Source organism: Urocitellus parryii, chromosome 8 (assembly GCF_045843805.1).
Source record: "Urocitellus parryii isolate mUroPar1 chromosome 8, mUroPar1.hap1, whole genome shotgun sequence".
NCBI classification, from domain to species: domain Eukaryota; kingdom Metazoa; phylum Chordata; class Mammalia; order Rodentia; family Sciuridae; genus Urocitellus; species Urocitellus parryii.
The window spans coordinates 123,281,793-123,293,153 of NC_135538.1; the positions used below are offsets into that span (position 1 = coordinate 123,281,793).

The following is an 11,361-nucleotide window of genomic DNA, read 5'->3' on the forward strand; positions in this document are numbered from 1 at the left end:
TACTCTAAGATATCATCTCACTCCAGCCAGAATGGCAGTTATTATGAAGACAAACAACAGTAAGTGTTGGCAAAGATGAGGGGGAAAAGGCACACTCCTACACTGCTGGTGGGACTGCAAATTGGTGCAGCCAATATGGAAAGCAATATGGAGATTCCTTGGAAAACTGGAAAAGGAACCACCATTTGACCCAGCTTCCCCTCTCCACATTCTATACCCAAGGACTTAAAAACAGCATACTACAAGGACACAGCCGCATCAATGTTTATAGCAGCACAATTCACAATAGCTAAACTGTGGAACTAACCTAGATGCCCTTCAGTAGATGAATGAATTAAAAAGTGTGGCATATATACACAAAGGAATATTATTCAGCAATAAAAGAGATGTCTACCTCTCCAAGATAAGAGAAGTTACTAATTGGGCTCCATGATAATAGCTGGTAGGGTGAGGAAAGAAAGGGGAGAAGAAGCTGTCCCCTTCTTAGGTGTTATCCTTGAAGGGTTAACTTGCCCAAAACAGTGAAAGAAAAATTTGCTTTTAAGTGAACTTCTGCAGATTGTGAACTTCTGAGCCCCTCCCCTTACATATTGGGCATAAAATTCTGAAAATACCTTAACTTGGGGTTCAGGGGATTATTTGATTACAGCAAAAGCTTTGCCTTCTGAATCTGGCTGGAATGCTTTGCCTTGTCTGTCCCTACAACATTAAAATTGGACACTTTAGATAAAACTATTGTATTGTATCAGCTCTAAATTATAATCACCCTATTTCTAAGAGATAGCAACTGTTGCTACTTTTGTTTGTTTAATTACTTTTGTGGACAAGTTCTATGAAATATGTTTCCCTTGCTGTGTGTAGCCATTTACATAATCATTTAGTGATTAGTCATCTTTTAAAAGAAATTTCATCATTTTATTTTTTGGTGCTTGGATTGAATCTATAGCACTGTGCATGCTAAGCATGTGTTCTACCATTGAACTACCCCCACCTTATTTATTTATTTATTTTTAGTTTGGTTTCCTGGTATTCCCCTAGGGAAAGCAAAGTTTTTGGTCAGTCATGATTGGTTGGAAAGTGTGCTTTAAGCCTGTAAAGACCCACCCTTTACTGATAAATCTGCGTGTGACTTGGAAAATGCTTTTGGTTAAATTAGAGTCCTGAAATGGTGGTTTTTATTTTGTTCACATATACTGGTGACTTTTAGGGAGAGAATTTGCCATGCTTTTCATTCAACCAATCTGTTTTCACTGAATTTTAACTCCAACCCTCAGTAAATAAAAATTCAAAGTAGTTTTGGATTGAGTTTGATTTGTATTTCTAAAGCATTATTCATTCTCAAAGCACTTTGAGAAATTTTTTGTGGGGCTTTACTCAAAGAAGGGAGCCCACCCATAAGCTTGGAGCAACATGCGAGTTTCATGGACTTCTGGGCCATTTGTTCCATCTTCTTAACCTATCAAAATCCCTAGTTCTGGGAAAAAAAAAAAAACACAAAACCTAATTCTGCACTTTTGTCTGGCCTCTGATTTTGTTAAAAAGCAAATAAGGTAAGAATATTTTGTCTTTGCTCGGTGTGGTAGTGCCCACCTGTAATCCTAGCAGCTCATGAGATTTAGGCAGGAAGATCACAAGTTCAAAGCCAACCTCAGCAATTTAGTGAGGCCCCAAGGAACTCAGTAAGACCCAGACTCTAAATAAAATACAAAAAAGGGCTGGGGATGTGACTCAGTGGTTAAGTGCCCCTGGGTTCAATCTCTGGTATTAAAAAAAAAATTCTGTCTTTGAGAGAAGTTATGACAAGAACAAGAGCATCCTCTCTAACATGGACATTAGGAAGCAAAAATGTCAGGCCTCCAAGAAGAAATCCTTCCCATATTTGGGAATGGGGACACTCAGGGAGTCTGGAATAGTTCTTTCCTTAGTTTCAGTTAAGGAGGGAAGAGAAAGAAGTCTATAGTCCAAATTTGTTGTTCAAATTCTTTGAAAGGGCATCATTTCTCTGAATCTACATCCTCTCTAGGTAGGGAATTCCCTGAATTAGTTTTTCCATGCAGGATCCCAGGCTTCCTTGTGCAATTACTCCTCAGTGGAAATCTCCAAATCGTGTATGTGATTTTTTTTGTTACCATCCAGAGTCTGAGAGTATGGCTCAGTAGTAAATTGCTTTTCTAGAATATGCAAAGCCGTGGGTTCAATCCCCAGTCTCTCTCTCTCTCTCTCTCTCTCTCTCTCTCTCACACACACACACACACACACACACACACACACAATCAACCAACCAAACAAAACCCCAGAACCTGAGGATGTGGAGGTTTGACTGTGCCTATCGTGCCAGGTACTGTGCCAGACACTAGAATATAAAAGTGTATGAGACATAAGTCCTGATCTTCAATTCCTTACTATTTTTTTTTAATTTTTTAAAAAAAATTTTTTAATTCCTTACTATTGACTGGGGCAGTAGACAATAAAAGGCAATTTATTTTTTATTTTTATCTTTTAATTTTTATTTTTTGATAGTAGAGGGGAATTGCAAGGGGGAATTTTTTTTTTTTTCCAGAAAAGGCTAGAGGTGACAGAGAGCTTGGTGTGGTTCAAGGACTTGCAGGTAGTTTCACGAAATTGCAGGATTCTAAGTGGTTCAGTCATGGGAGATTGGAATCGTAAAGTTAGGAAAGCAGAAGCCTGATCTAAGAGTTTGGGTTCTATGTTTAATAACATGGAATCCATTTATTATTTTTGGCTAAGAGAGTACTATGGTCAAGTTTGTATGTTGGAGTGATTTCTCTGGTGGCAGTATGGATAATAAGAATTGGGCAAAACAAGAGGAAAGAAGGCAGTTAGTAGTCATTCATATCAATTAAATATTTCTGGTCCTTTCCTGGCACATGGTTGGCTTATTTGCCCTTGAAATTAGATGTGGCCACAAGATTTGCTTTGGTAAATGACAAGTGGTTGGACTGTTTTTCACTTCTGGATGGAAGGTTTAAGTGTCAGTTTACCATTTGTCACACTTACTCTTTCCTTCTGCCCTAAAAAATAGCAATATTCAAAATAGAGGTGGAGGGACGCGGTACTTTGGGGGATGGGCTGAACCTCTGGCTAGGCCGCCTGCTCTGCCACGCCGCCCGCCCGGGGATCTGATCGAGGGAGTAGAAGAGGGGTGCTCCCGCCCCAGGAGGCACCGAGGGCTGGTGCCTCAGAGAATGGCTTTCTTGCTGGCCACTTACGGAGGATTCAGAATTTGTTCCTAGTGTCCAAGACTTTGACAAGAAACTAACATAGGCAGATGCTTACCTACAAATCTTGATAGAACAACTAAAGCTTTTTGATGACAAGCTTCAAAACTGTGAAGATGATGAACAGAGAAAGAAAATTGAAACTCTCAAAGAAACAACAAATAGCATGGTAGAATCTATTAAACACTGCATTGTGTTGCTGCAGATTGCTAAAAGTACTGTTAATCCTGTAGATGCAATATATCAACCCAGTCCCTTGGAACCTGTAATCAGCACAGTGTCTTCCCAGACTGTCTTACCTCCAGAACCAGCTCAGTTCTGTAAGTCAGAGCAGCATCTGTCTTCCTTACCCGTTGGATCTGAATTAGCTACCTTGGGACATCATCACACTCCAACACCCAATAGTACAGGCAGTCGACATTCACCACCTAGTAGCAGTCTAACTTCTCCATGTCATGTCACCTTGTCTCCAAATACAATTCCAGAGTTTTCTAACTATAGCAGTGAAGATGAATTCTATGATGCTGATGAATTCTATCAGAGTGGCTCATCCCCGAAACGGTTAATAGATTCTTCTGGTTCTGCCTCAGTCTTGACACATAGCAGTTCTTGAAATAGCCTAAAGCACCCAGAAACCACAGAATCACTGAATTCTTCCATGTCCAATGGTACAAGTGATGCTGACCTTTTTGATTCACATGACTGATAGAGACCATGATGGGGAGGCAGGATCAGTGGAAGAACACAAGAGTGTTATCATGCACTTCTTGTCACAGGTTAGGCTCGGAATGGATCTTACTAAGGTAGTTCTTCCAACATTTATTCTTGAAAGAAGATCTCTTTTAGAAATGTATGCAGACTTTTTTTGTACATCCGGACCTGTTTGTGAGCATTAGTGACCAGAAAGATCCCAGGGATCGAATGGTTCAGGTTGTGAAATGGTACCTCTCCGCCTTTCATGCAGGAAGGAAAGGATCAGTTGCCAAAAAGCTATACAACCCCATTTTGGGTGAGATCTTTCAGTATCACTGGACATTACCAAATGACACTGAAGAGAACCCAGAGCTAGTTTCAGAAGGACCGGTTCCCTAGGTTTCCAAAAACAGTGTAACAAAAGTGGCTGAGCAGGTTTCCCATCATCCACCCATTTCAGCCTTTTATGCTGACTGTTTTAACAAGAAAATCCAATTCAGTGCTCATATCTGGACTAAATAAAAATTCCTTGGGATTTCAATTGGGGTGCACAACATAGGGCAAGGCTGTGTCTCATGTCTAGACTATGATGAGCATTACATTCTCATATTCCCCAATGGTTATGGAAGGTCTATCCTCACAGTGCCCTGGGTGGAACTAGGAGGAGAATGCAACATTAATTGTTCCAAAACTGGTTATAGTGCAAATATCATCTTCCACACTAAACCTTTCTATGGAGGCAAGAGATACAGAATTACTGCTGAGATTTTTTTCTCCAAATGACAAGAAGTCTTTTTGCTCAATCGAAGGGGAATGGAATGGTGTAATGTATGCAAAATACGAAACAGGGGAAAATACAGTCTTCGTAGATACCAAGAAGTTGCCTATAATCAAGAAAAAAGTGAGGAAGTTGGAAGATCAGAATATGAGTCCCACTGCCTTTGGAAGGATGTCACTTTCAATTTAAAAATCAGAGACATTGATGCAGCAACTGAAGCAAAGCACAGACTTGAAGAAAGACAAAGAGCAGAAACCCGAGAAAGGAAAGAGAAGGAAATTCAGTGGGAGACAAAGTTATTCCATGAATGCTGGGTTTATGATGAACCATTACTGAAATGTCTTGGTGCTGTGAGGCATTAGGCTGGGAAACAAAAGTTTATACCCAATGACCAGGGCAAGTTGTCCAAATTAAGCAACAATCTTTCTTTGGGAGAACCTATCACTCCCTTCTTATTGCAGTGGTTCCTATCTCAGGGATACTGAACTTTCTGATGCAGATGAACAATTAAAGCTGGAAAAGCTTCCCTTTCTCTATGGCAGTTAAGATTTTGACTTCAGTCCTGAGAAAACTTTAAATTTTGAAACAAGATGTCAGTTCCCGTTCCAGACCCCATGCTTTGAAATTTTTCACACCCTGTACTTTTGTTCTGCTGTTAAGACATGACATACAGACTCTTATTTCCTCTTTCATGTAATCTCTTGGGTTCTATATATACAAATATATACACACAAAAATATACCTGGTGGAAGATTTTTCATAAATCTTCCATCTATTGTAAATATTGGTTTCTCAGAATTCTTTTAGAATATTAGTACAATGTATTAAAATCAAGTGTTAGGAAATTTCATGGTTTTACTTATGATAACTTTTATTTTGTAAATGAGCTATTATTAAATTGTATCTAAACCTGGAAAAAAAAAACGGAGGCTATTCTGTCAGTTTACATTCTTGAAAAAGAGTGACATGGCAAAAATTCTGGATAGATGGTAATAGGCATGTGCCAACAGCAAGAGATAAACCTTTTTCTTGTCACTAAGATTTTGATTTGGTTATCACAGCATAATCTATCTGCATGGCATTACTCATTGATATGCTAGTGATGAAGCTATTACAGTAAAAATGAGCAACACTCAGACCTCAAGTAAGTTGGAAACAGTGAAATGGAGAGAAGTAGATGGATGTAAGAACTGATGAGATAAAATTGACTGGATGTGATGAATGGGATGCAGGAGAAGAAATAGGTTCACATGAAAAAAGATAACAGTTCTAAGTGGAGATGTCAAGTGGGTAGCTGAACTTATAAGGGTGCAACTCAAGAGAGATACATCTGGACTATCTGAATAACAGGACTGACATCAAGATGGTGTGAGCTACTGAGGGAAAAAGGCAAATGGGAAGTGGAAAGAGGTGAGCATGGTTCTATTTTAGACAGGTTCTCTATTCTCCATTCCATTCTTGTGAGGCTTTGATAAGTATGAGTGTAGACAGGCATTGAAAAGGAAATAGGATTTCATAGAAAATGGGGCTTATACTGCTGTTCTTTTTCCTTCTTCCAAAGCTCGCTCTCCATTCATGCTCTATCAAAATACTTTGTCACCTACAATCTGAATTTGTGTTTATGTCTGGCCGTTGCAGGCTGGTCAGAAGCCCAGAATTCCACTGGAAGATGAATTCAGAACAGCTATTATCCACTGTGTAACAGTTGAAGATAGATCCAGGGTCATTGTCATACAAAGAGATTGAGAATAGAAGAAAATCAACTCTAAAAATGGGGTTAGTGTTGTGATCCTTGGAAAGCTGGATGGTCAGGAAAATGCTAGGGCTGAAGTAGTGGAACTTTCTGCCTGATAACCCATTTTGATGTAAATTCTAAGTTGCTGGTACATTTGATAACGTTGTAAAAGCAACAACATATACTTGGAAAGTCATTGGATTAAATATCTCAGTTAAGTTTTAAAATATTGCTGTATATTCTTGGGTGAAATCATGAAATTCTCAGAGCTTCAACTTCCCCATTAATCTTCCTCAAGTAAGGGAAAATAAATAAATTCCTGATGAAGAAGGAAAGACGACATGGTAGGAATTAGAAGTGATGATGACAAGACAATTAGAACAGAATGGAGAAATCTATAATGGAGATGAAAACAATTAAAAATGGAATGGAAAAGAAACAAACATATAGAGATTAGATATTAAGAATTGTAGGTATGAACATGTTTTTCAGTTTCAGATATGAATTAAAGATACTTATCTTTTCTTATCTGACTCTTTAGTTTCCCATTTTCTCTTTTTTGCATCAGTCTCTCAATCTCTCTCTCTCTCTCTCTCTCTCTCTCTCTCTCTCTCTCTCTCTCTCTGTCTCTCTCTCATACACACACACTCACACACACATGTACACTATGATCCACTGTAATGGTGTGGACGGGCGTAAGGAAAGAAGTGAACTTGGAGCTCAAACTTGTTTGCAAAAGCATGAAAAATATTTCTTAATTCACCAAACATGAAAAATGCTTCTTAATTCAGAAAGTAGATTAAGTAGTATTTGGGGCATAAGGATATTTGGGCTGCAGTTAGACAGAAATAACTAAGATAATGTGCAAAGTTTCCAGAATGCTGGACTAGTTCTTCTACACTGGACATGAAAAATGGAGAGAGACAATACAGAAATGGGCATGGCAGAGTTTTGGAATCTGTATAAGTGAGGGCAGTAAAGACAGGATGGAGAAGAAAGGAAATACTTATCACCAACAGGAATGATCATGTTTGAATTTAAGATGTTTTGTGTAGATATACATCTTAACTGGGCCTCCATCTCTCTCTTAGATACCACACAGTGACACTGACCCTCTGCAGGGGCCTAGGTGTGTGGCCTAGGGAATTGAACATTAAAAAAATAAATAAATTATGAAGAAACTTTTCTTTCCCCTCATTTCTCCCTAAAATTCCCTTATTTCCCCCAGCAACCTCCTGAGTGCCCTCTTTACTTCCTCATCCTCAGGATGTATGTGAGAAGTTAAAGTGAAGCAGTGCCCAAGAAAGAGGCTAAAGAATTTGCCCTTCTCTCATGCATAGGGATTTTTGGACTAGAGATAGACAGCAATGACTGAGCTATAGAAGACAATGATAACCATGAGACGAGAGGATTAGGTTCCTAAAGCCAATACTCTTTCTGCATCCCTTACTTATTCTCCTGGAAACTTATGATCTCCCTCTATGCTATATGTTATTTCTCAATCTTTTCCACTTATATCATTCCTTGACTTCCCTTGTGTTTCTCTTTTGGGGGGGGGGTTGTGGGAGGATGTGCCGGGGATTGAACTCAGGGGCTTTCAACCACTAGCCACATCCCCAGCCCCTTTTTTTTTTTTGTGTGTGTGGTGTGGGTACCAGGGATTGAATTTAGGGGCACTCGACCACTGAGGCACATCCCCAGCCCTATTTTGTATTTTATATAGAAACAGGGTTTCACTGAGTTGCTTAGTGCCTTGCTGTTGCTGAGGCTGGCTTTAAACTCATGATCCTCTTGTCTCAGCTTTCCGAGCCACTGAGATCACAGGTGTGTGCCACTGCACCCTGCCTTTGTTTTTGTTTTATTCTGTGTTTCAGAACATCTCCTTTTTTCCTTTTTTTTTTTTTTTGTACAGGGATGGAACCCAGGGGTGCTTTACACCTGAGATACATCCCCAGTCCCTTTTATTTTTTATTTAGAAAAGGTCTTGCTAAATTGCTGATGCTGGCCTTAAACTGCAATCCTTCTGCCTTAGGCCTCCAAATCCCTGTGATTACAGATGAGTTGCTGGAATTATAGGCATGTGCCACTTCACCACACTAAAACATCTTTTTCTCTTGTCCTCTTTCTCCTGATGTTTTTTTCTGAGATACCAGCAAAAGTTGAGTATTATTTTACTTTCTTCCCATTTGTTCTGTATTCATGGATGCATTTGTTTCTTCATTGAAGACTTAGCCATGTAAAGGTACCACAGGGAATGAGATTCCTGTTCTGTGCTACAACCCAATAGTGATAACCACATTATTATTTGATCAGTTATAATGTATTGAGTTATAATGTATTGAGTGCTTTCTATGCACCAGGGATCACTGTAAACATTGGGCTAAACTTTTCTTGAATGTCTGGTTATCTAACAACCTGCAAAGTAATTAGTATTATCCTCAGAATAATCTCAGAAAGGTTAAATAACTTGTCCAAGTTTTTTCAGCCAATAAAGGCCAGAACCTGGATTCTAAGCCAGTTTAATTTTAAATATGATGGTCCTGGTGGCTTCACTATTGAAGACATGCAGAAACAGATAGGCTGTAGAAGAAGAAAAAATAGATTTTTAAACTGGTCACGAAACATGTTTAATCAAAGAAACAGATAAGTGCAGAATATTTAGTCATTTATTTTTCCCACTTTTTTGGTGCATTAAGGTTGTACATAATGGTGGGATTTATTGTTACATATTTATATATGCACACAATATAACACTATGATTTGGCCAATGTTATTCCCCAGTATTTCTCCTTTTCCTCCTTTTCTCCATCCCCCTGTTCTGTTTCCTCTAGTCTAGTGATTTCCCTTTGATTTTCATGAGATCTACCCCCACACCTCTCTTTTCCCTTTTCCTCTCTACCTTTCACATATAAAACACATCTCTTGACCTTCTGAGTTTGACTTATTTTGCTTAAAATAATTGTTCTCAAGTTCTAGCCATTTTTCTGCAAATGACATAATTTTATTTTTCTTTATGGCAAAATAAAACTCCACTATGTATATGTTTCACATTTTCTTTATCCTTTCATCCATTGATGGACACCTAAGCTGATTCCACAGTTAGGCTATTGTGAATTATGTTGCTATAGACATGATATGCATGGTGAAATGACTTTAGTTCTTCAGGATAAATACTGAGAGATAGTATAGCTAGGTCATATGGTGGTTCCTTTTCTATTCTTTTGAGGAACATTCATACTGATTTCCATATTAGTTGCACTAAGTTACAGTCTCACCAATAGTGTGAAAGTGTTCCTTTTTTCCACATCCTCTCCAGAATTTATTATTGTTGGCATTCTTGATAACTGCTGTTCTGACTGGTGTGAGATGAAATCTCAATGTAGTTTTGATTTGCACTTTCCTAATTGCTAATGTCATTGAAATTTTTTTCCATGTGTTTATTGGCCACTTATATTTTGTATTTGAGAAGTATTTGTTTAATTCATTTGCTCACTTATTAATTGTTTTTTTGTGGGCTTTTTTGTTAATTTTTTTTTTGAGGTTTTTGTATATTCTAGATATTAATAACTGTCAGAAGAGTAGCTTGCAAAGATTTTTCTCCCATTCTTTAGGTTCTTTCTTCAAATTCTTAACTGTTTCCTTTGCTGTGCAGAAGCTTTTTAATTTGATGCCATTCTACTTATTAACCCTTGGCATTATTTGCTGAGCTTTAGGGGTCCTATTGAGAGAGTCATTGCCTGTGCCTTATATACTGGAGTATTGGTCCTACATTTTCTTCTAGGAGTTGCATAGTTTCTGGTCTAATTCTTAGGCCTTTGATCCATTTTGAGTTGTTTTTTTTTGTGTGCAGGGTGAGAGATAAGAGTCTAGTCTCATTCTTCTACATATGGATGGTCAGTTTCCACAGTACTGTTTGTTAAAAAGGCTGTCTTTTCTCCAATATGTTTTTGGCACCTTTGTCAAGGATCAGATGACTGTAGATGTGTGGGTGTGTCTTTTATTCTGTATCATTGTTTTATGTGTTTGTTTTAATGCATGTAACATACTGGTTTTGTTACTATAACTCTGTATTATAATTTGAAGTCAGTTATTGTGATGCTTCCCGCATTATTATTATTATTATTATTATTATTATTATTTTGGCTTAAAATTTATTTGGCTATTATGGGTATTTTATTCTTCCAAATGAATTTTAAGACTGTTTTTTTTCTAGTTCTGTGAAAAATGCCATTGGTGTTTTGAAGGAGATTGCATTGGATCTGTATATTGCTTTTGGTAGCATGGCCATTTTAACAACATTAATTATGCCTATCCATGAACATGGAGGTCTCTTCATCTTCATTGCTTTCTTTAATGGTCTACAGTTTTCACTGTAGAAGTCTTTCACCTACTTGGTTAGATTTATTTCTAGGTAGTTTATCTATTTATTTTTTATATATTTATTTTTTAAGTTTTAGATGGACACAATATCTTTATTTTAAATTTATGTGGTGCTGAGGATCGAACTCAATGCCTCATGCATGCTAGGTAAGTGCTCTACCATTGAGCCACAACCCCAGCCCCTATCTATTTATTTTTGAGGCTATTGTAAATGAGATTGTTTTCCTGATTTCCCTCTCAGAAGATTCATTGTTGGTATATAGGAAAACTATTGATTTTTTAAAATTGGTATTGGAGATTGAGCCCAGGGGCACTTAAACACTGAGCCTATCTCCAGTCCTTTCTTACTTTTAATTTAGACACAAGGTCTTGCTAAGTGGCCTAGGGCCTTGCTAAAATGCTGAGGCTGGTTTTGAGCTGCTGGGATTACAGGCATTCACTACTACACCTGGATGTATGTTGATTTTGTAAACTGCTATTTTGCTGAATTTATTAAGTCTCACAGCCTTTTGGTGAAGCTTTTTGTACCTTCTAAG

At 38.0% G+C, this 11,361-nt stretch overlaps 1 pseudogene; it reads left to right on the forward strand.

Annotated features, from left to right (window-relative positions):
• The first annotated feature begins 3,206 nt into the window (after positions 1-3,206).
• On the forward strand, positions 3,207-5,072 carry LOC113178561 (oxysterol-binding protein-related protein 9 pseudogene; annotated as a pseudogene).
• The last annotated feature ends 6,289 nt before the right edge of the window (positions 5,073-11,361 follow it).